The sequence below is a fragment of the Varroa jacobsoni genome, unplaced genomic scaffold, assembly GCF_002532875.2.
Source record: "Varroa jacobsoni isolate VJ856 unplaced genomic scaffold, vjacob_1.0 contig00224, whole genome shotgun sequence".
NCBI classification, from domain to species: Eukaryota; Metazoa; Arthropoda; class Arachnida; order Mesostigmata; family Varroidae; genus Varroa; species Varroa jacobsoni.
Genome location: NW_019214431.1, coordinates 171859 through 179347, shown reverse-complemented (window position 1 = coordinate 179347; position 7489 = coordinate 171859).

Genomic DNA, 7489 nt, shown 5'->3' with positions numbered 1-7489 from the left:
AATAAACACGGAACGGTACGTTTCTGAGTCGGCAACTGCACATTAAACGTGTATTGGCTTCTATACGTCGACGACGTTGTCACGTCCGCTACTTGAATACCCTGGATCTGATGAGCGTGTACTGGCATATCAACATGTACCCTGCCAAGAGAGAGACGGCTTTCTCAATGCTAGAAAGAGGTTCGGCCAGTGCAAGCGTACGTCGTTCGGTCTCGCCAACGTATCCGCGATGATTCAGGGACTGATAGACAAAATCGTCAGAGCGTTAAACTACTAGATAGCTTTTCCAGCTTGATGTTTTTGCTTACTCATCTGATTTCAACAACCTTATGACCCACCGGCAGAAAATACTGGCGGCTACGAACTCCGCCGGCCTACATTTGAAGACAGGCATATGCCTTTTTTGTGGAAATTTTCACCCAAGAAAGTATGGGTACTGAAAATTTTGTCTATTCTCGTATCTGCCAGGAAGTAGGAGCTTCCGTTGTTGTAGTCCTAAGATCAGAAAGGAGCCTTGTACAGTTTTCGGCAGGATCTAGCAATCGTGCAGCGGGGCAGGGTTAGGGCGATGCTGGTATACCTAAAGGCCGGTTTATGTATATCACTTACACCACCGTTCGAGTTGTGCTGAGGCTAGATGTCATTTATAGAGCCCAAAGCGGCGTGATGCGCATTGCATTGTGTTGACCTCGGGACTTCTCGTCAAAAAAATTGAGGTGCATATTGTGGGCTGGCATTGCCAGACGGTAATAAGTTTCCAAGTCTTCGTATTCTACTAGCAGCAGTTTTGTTCAGCTGGTACCTGTCGAGGACGCTGTCACATGCCGTGATTAGGGCTTAGTAAGCCGCGCAGTGCTCTTTTGAGGACTTGGGCGCGATGACCGTCAACGCAACCTACTTTACAGGGCGCGCGGTCGCGGCTTGCTGCCAGCGAAACTACAAACACACAGGTGCGATAGAGTGATGGAGCGTGGATTCAAACGGTCACACAAGGAAAAGCTGAAGGCCCTGGTGGCCTGAAAACGCAACTTGCTCCTTAAGCTGTTGCTGCGGCTCGCCTTTTCATTTAGCCCATCCACAAACGAGAACCTTTGATACCGCTTTTCGGTCACCAAGTTGTACTGCTTGGAGGGCCTTCCGGCTATGGGAATGCTGGAAATCTGGATGCCGGGGAAGTGCTCTGAAATCAACAGAAGCTCACGAAAGCCGCCATTAAGTTGTGAAGGAATTAGCTAGGTGAGCAGCTGGCTGAACGTGAATCCTCGTGGCTTAATCGCTTGTAAAAGTTCAATCAGGTGTGTGACTTGTGAAGTACATACGGCTACTAGCTTAACGGCGTTAGATCGAGCAGACGGGTATACTTATGTATCTAGTCGTAATTATGTATATAAATATACATAATTTTATATATTGACGTAACTCATGAAGCTTAATAATTCTTAGTGGAAGCTGCGACGACTAGAAGGCAAAACTGGACATCAACAACCAACAGCAAAAAGCGCAGGGGTGAGGCGAACCGATTTACTGCAACTAAGTGGTGAGAAAGAGAGCATCGCAACTAGTTAAAAAATCAATAACATGAAAAAACAAGCACTTGCGACCGAAGTACCAGTTCTTGACAGACGAGACGAGCTAACACGAGGTGCTCAGGCTTGTAAAAGGAAACATCGGTTGTACCGTTCTCTTGCGCTGAATGTTTCGTTTGTTAAAAAAGTGCTTTTGACCTTCGCCTCTTTCACAAAAAATTCTTTAGAGGTTGCAGTACTTTGAAGAGAACAATTTGTTTGACTTGAATATTAGTGGAGTGAGGAAATCAACCCAGCGATGGGCATATATCAGGACACGCTGTGTGAGACATCACGTAGGGATTGCTAAGAAAAGCTAGTCGACTTAGTAACAACATCAAGACTCTGCACGACTCTGAATGCGATCAGGGGTGAGAAGTTTTGTTTTTTTTGTTGTTGAACAGTTTCTCAAAAGAGTTAACAAAGACCAGGAAGGCCATCTGTACACTATGGTCCTTAGGAAAATGAAAACTAAAAGGTTGCGCTCAAAACAGAGAAAAAGAAACGAAAACTATTCCCTAGTCACTAAAAAAGATAGATTTGTCTAAACCCTCTTAAAAATTCTTCCGTTAATGGACTTCGAGAGAGGGAGCTTTCTTCGAAGCCAAAATCGAGCGAAGCAATGATTTCGAGCGGACACGGCTTCTACAAATTTTATTTTCTGGAAATTATAGCTAAAGAAATGTAATCTATCATAGAAAAATGAGGTTTTGCTAAGGAGTTCGGTTATGACTCTTGCACAGTATGGTTTCCAGAAGCACCGCTCCGTTCAAACAAATTTTAAGTCGTATTGTTGCGATCTGAAACGTGTTCGTGGTTATTCTACTACTAGACGCTAAAAGGCTTTCAATAGCCTGATATGGGGCACCACCTGGATATCGTCATATCGACTCTACTAGTTTTCTAAATATCTTGTAAGAGCGAAGTGACGAGACCAACGCGTCGAGCCCCAGCCAAGCAGCAGAGGTTCCTCTGAGTTACATCTTAGGCGCGTTGTTATAGGATCTAGCTTGTGATGTCCTTAGTCTTAGGAGCCGCGTTAGCAGCCGTTTAATTGCTTAGACCATTCACTTGGCTATCTCAATGAGAGCACAAAGACTATTATTTGGAACGCGGGCCAAAGAAGTATTTACGAAGGTTTACATATGGATGACAAAAATGGCCTGGCCCTAGCCACAGCAAAAAGTAAAAAGCTTGCCCTAGTTAGAAGGAAAGTGTAGGAGATTTTGGTCTTTCGGTTAACTAAAATTAAAATGTTAAATGTAGGTATATATTTTGCGGTGCATAAATACTTTGTGCGAAAAAGCGAGACTTCGACGAATATCTGCGTAAAATAAGACAGGCACTGTCGTCAAAATGTATACACGGTTGCCACAGTACTGATGATGCCGTGACACTTTGGTGAATTGCTCCGGGATGGAATTGGCAAAGAGTCGGCCCGCTGACTGTGAGCTCACAGAAGCGATAGGCGTGTCCGCGGCAGCAGTATGTCTGCTCCACGATACAAGAAAAAATAGTAGTGCAGATGGCCTCGCAGGATTTTAAATGATGGGACCTGATGGGACACTGCTACACAGACGTTCCAAACTAAGATCCAAGCATGAAATATTTGGGGTTTAGTGGGTGAACAGAACCGAACAAGCATCTTATTAACAATATTGAAGTTTGCATGCTGCATTAGTCATTAACCTCTGAAAAAAGCACCGGTTGAATGTCGCTAATCAGAACAGAACATGGTCTCCAGTGAAATACTAGAGGACCTGTTATTTGTGCACCCGAGATGGCTACAAAATGGCTCGCTACCCGCAAAGGCCTGCACAATCGACCGACTCGGCCCCTTCGTTCTTGACTACTATATGGTTGGTCTCGACGAGGTCGTAGCAACTCAGGGCGCCTTCAGTGACCCAATACCAGCAGCGAATACAGACAGGGATTTCATCGACCAACAACGATAGTACCTCCATATCAGCGATGGGGCAGTAGCAAATTATGCGGCTGCCAGCGCTTGAAACCACTTAGCACAGACCGTCATCGCTCCACGCGGACTAGGGGCAGACAGCGAACGGGTATGCTTAGAATTACGAGGAGACACGACAACCACGTCGATTTTGTAGTGAAAGCAAAGATCATCAACGGGCTAGAATGCAATGTCAATAAGCACATTGCTACAGACACGTCGCTGTAGAATTACTATATGTATTGTAAACCATATGTAGTACGAGTCAAGCAGTTATATAAAAGTTATATAAACGGAAGCCGAAAGCGTGGAAACGATAGCACGACAGAACAAAAATGCAGTTGAGATCCCTTTATATTTGAAAGTGCCTACTGTAGTGGAATCCTACTAGCCGGGTACGAAACACCGAAGCAGCACGTCAAATACCCACTGATAACTAACCCAATTAAACGAAGGTGACCATCAGGCTAATAAATTCCAAAAACAAATCACAAAGAAAGGAAAGTGACCTGCTAAGAGAGACTAAATATCGGTAACTGAAACCGAAAAAGAGAACGAAGAATTGACTACAAGTATAAACAACAAGTAGATGCTTAGCGAATGACACCAGAATCTAAAAATTAACTCACTTGACAACCTACGGGTGTCACCAAGAACGACCTCACGATTTACAAAAAGTGAGAGATAATAAAAAATGTTAAAAAAAGTCTTTAGATAGAATCAGTTCAAAACTGCATGATCTAATAGTAAGAGTCAGTTGCCGCTGCGCAGAGTAGAGGTTTAGTATTTAGTGCATTCTTCCGGCTTTGAATATGTAACGTCAAACATTTTATCTTATTATCTTTATTTAAAGGCGGGCTGAGATACATAGCAACATCCTGACAAGATGTTATGATATACATTTGCACCTGCGGAATTGCGTCATTATTCTTGATAATGCTATGCAATGCGTTATTGCTAACAATTGTAAGGTGAAGGTCAGTAAGTAGAAGATCGGCCAATAAATCGAGGAAGTATATCAGCTCTAGCTAAGCTTTTAACTTTAGAACTTAAAAGAAAAAAGTTTTGGAATAACCACTTCATAAACACTTAAAAATTTGGATTCGAACCTAGATCCAAAACTTTGTAGATCAGCAGTTAAACGATCAGCAGTTAAACTGATTCATAGCCCGAAAAATACCGGCAATTCACCGTGTACCAGAGACAATCAATGCTCGAAGAGCTAATGACAGCCATAGCCCTATGAGAGCACCCTCTATGAAGAAAGTTCGTTCTTTCACATCTAGGTAACGATTTTCCCAAATAGAAGATTTCGTAGGCTTCAAAAGAGAACGAATAATGTCGTCCCAGCTCTGGAGGCAAAGACTGTGGTCCGCATGATCCTTTAAAACTTCGTGTTCGTTACTAAGAATTATATAACAAAATATTTTTATATAAAATTATTTGTATGCTCGTGAAGATAATTTTCAACTGTGCATTCTTCATCAATAACCGGAATCTTCACTACTTGAAATGAGTAGTTCAAAGGTTGTCTATTTCGGTTTTTATGCAAGTAGTTATGACGAGCAAGCGAAATGCAAACTGAGCATCGTAAAAATGTGTTTAGAACGTTTGCATCTATATATCTCACATTATATTCATTTATGTTCGTTTTGTTGACGTATGGAAAAGTTATCGAGGAAGCTGTAACAAAAAGGGGTTTAAAAGTGGGTTTTAGTCCTACCAGGCGTGTTGCCCTCCACATTGTTGACATAGAACCAGGTCGCTTGCAGTTTAAGGGTCGTCAGTCTCATTTGTGTAGGAAAGGGCCATTTTTAATACACATAAACAACAAATTTTCCTCATGCTTCGAGAGTATTCAAATCGTCGCGTAAGTTGCGGACAGCTGTTAAAATGACTTCTGCAAAGGGCGAATAAAAGTACCAAAACGCTGGCAGACATCAGAAACCAAACAGTTTCAATTCTGCGCAAACAGGAGTCCTCCTTGCACCAATGCGGCTCTCAGCATCCGCGCGTATTTTCATTTACCAGAGTAGTACCACCGTATAGTACCCGTATTAAAGCCTGAGCATAAAGCTGTACCATTATTGTACGCATTGGTTAAATTATATTAGTGTAAATCTCAAAAGACTCACATGCATCATACGTACCGAGGTCTAATGATGAACTGTAAGGTGCTGGAAGTTTACCTCGACAAAGTTCGGGAAGAAGATGCTCAAGTAAACGCACCTTGGTCGTATATATAAGCGAAGCGATCAGATGTTCGATTGTCCTTCAGGAATACGTCGTGAATCGTGTTTTCAATAATCTAGAGGGTGATCCACTTGCTCCATCTATAAAGCAGTATGGTGGGGGTAAGACAGTGTGTCCTAACCCACCATTGTTATTAATCATGTAGATGGTGTTCCAGGAGCTCCTTCATGAAAGCAAAAAGAAGAGTAAAACTGATTGCCTTAAATTAGCAGTGCCATTGGAGATTGAAAAGGCTGCATAGCATAGCCAGGATCCACGATGGACCCAATTTTGCAACTTTGCAAAACAATTGCTGTAGATAGCCGAGACACAATTTGGTTACTTTCTTATACGAGTTCGAATGTGTTCACAGAATGAAATCGTAAGTTCAAAAACTAAGCACGGAAGGCAAAGGGAAGTAAACAAATGGGAAGGATGCCAGTTTTGTTCCTTTCCTCCCCTACGACTATGCCATTAGAATTTTGATGCGCGGGAAGATCTTAAGAAAACCTACGGGGTGTTATTTTTGAATCAAGTAGCTCTGTAATCACAAAATAATTAATGCGGCAAGCATAATGGTCCCACATGGGAATATGAGTACTTCTGGAATCTTGCGACGTAAGACCTACTCCTGCAGATCATTTTGCCGTTTGACTGAACGACGTCCTTGCGCGACGGATTTCGCGCAGAGTTGTTCAACATAAACAAGATCCTTTGCTACTGACAGCCTACATTCGCAAATGTGATTCGCGATCTAAATGCGAGCGATAAAACTCAATCGAATACAATGGGAAAAAGATTACCTGGAGGAATAACCACTGTACTCTTTGGCACGGGCGACCTGACCTTCAGCAGCTTGTTGCCAGTTAAGGAGGAATCAGGATGGGGCACAGAAATAATTTTTGTATTGTTACGGATCAAAACTGCATTGTTTGATAAGAGGATTGGTTGATTAAGATATACGCCTGGTGCAGCACGTTAAGGAGCCCACCTATATCCTTGTTTTTGCGGAGACGAATTTGGCCAAAACTTTTTTGTGAACTTGCTGAGATATACAATACACAATACAAACAGAAACCAATTTGAGAAAACTAACATTTGATGTGTTTTCTTAAGAACCTTGACCCAGTTACGGCTTGCAATTGAAATATCGCCTGCGGGGCCTTTTTATTTTAAAGATTAATAGTTATTAATTTTATTATATTAATTGACAATGTATTCCGCTGTGGATCCCAATATTAGACTTCAATTTCTCGTGCGACAATGAGCATTCAGTGGCATTGGTTGCATAAATACACCTCCGGAGAGGCGCGTCTATGCAACCAATATGCACCAAAGAGGGTGCGTCGAATATATATACTAGGAATCAATTTTTTCACTTCTGCCTTTCGTCTGATTAGTGTTTGATATACACATTGTTTGCTATACAGCCATTGGTACCATAAAGAACATTTATAATTGTATGGTATATTTATTTTTTATGTATTGCATAAAATAATAATAAGGCGCAGCTGTATCACTTTTACAACGACAGCTTCAATGAAGAAAGTTTCTACCCAGCTAAAGATCTAACTAATTCGTTATTCCCTAACGATGACGCAAGACATATAAAATAATTGTAGGAAGCGAAATTCGGTTGATCGCCTTTAAAGGTAAAAACAGTAATGTTTCGCCTCTTATATGTATATATATATGTACGCACTGTTGTTCAGCTGAATTCGGTAGCAGTTGTGTT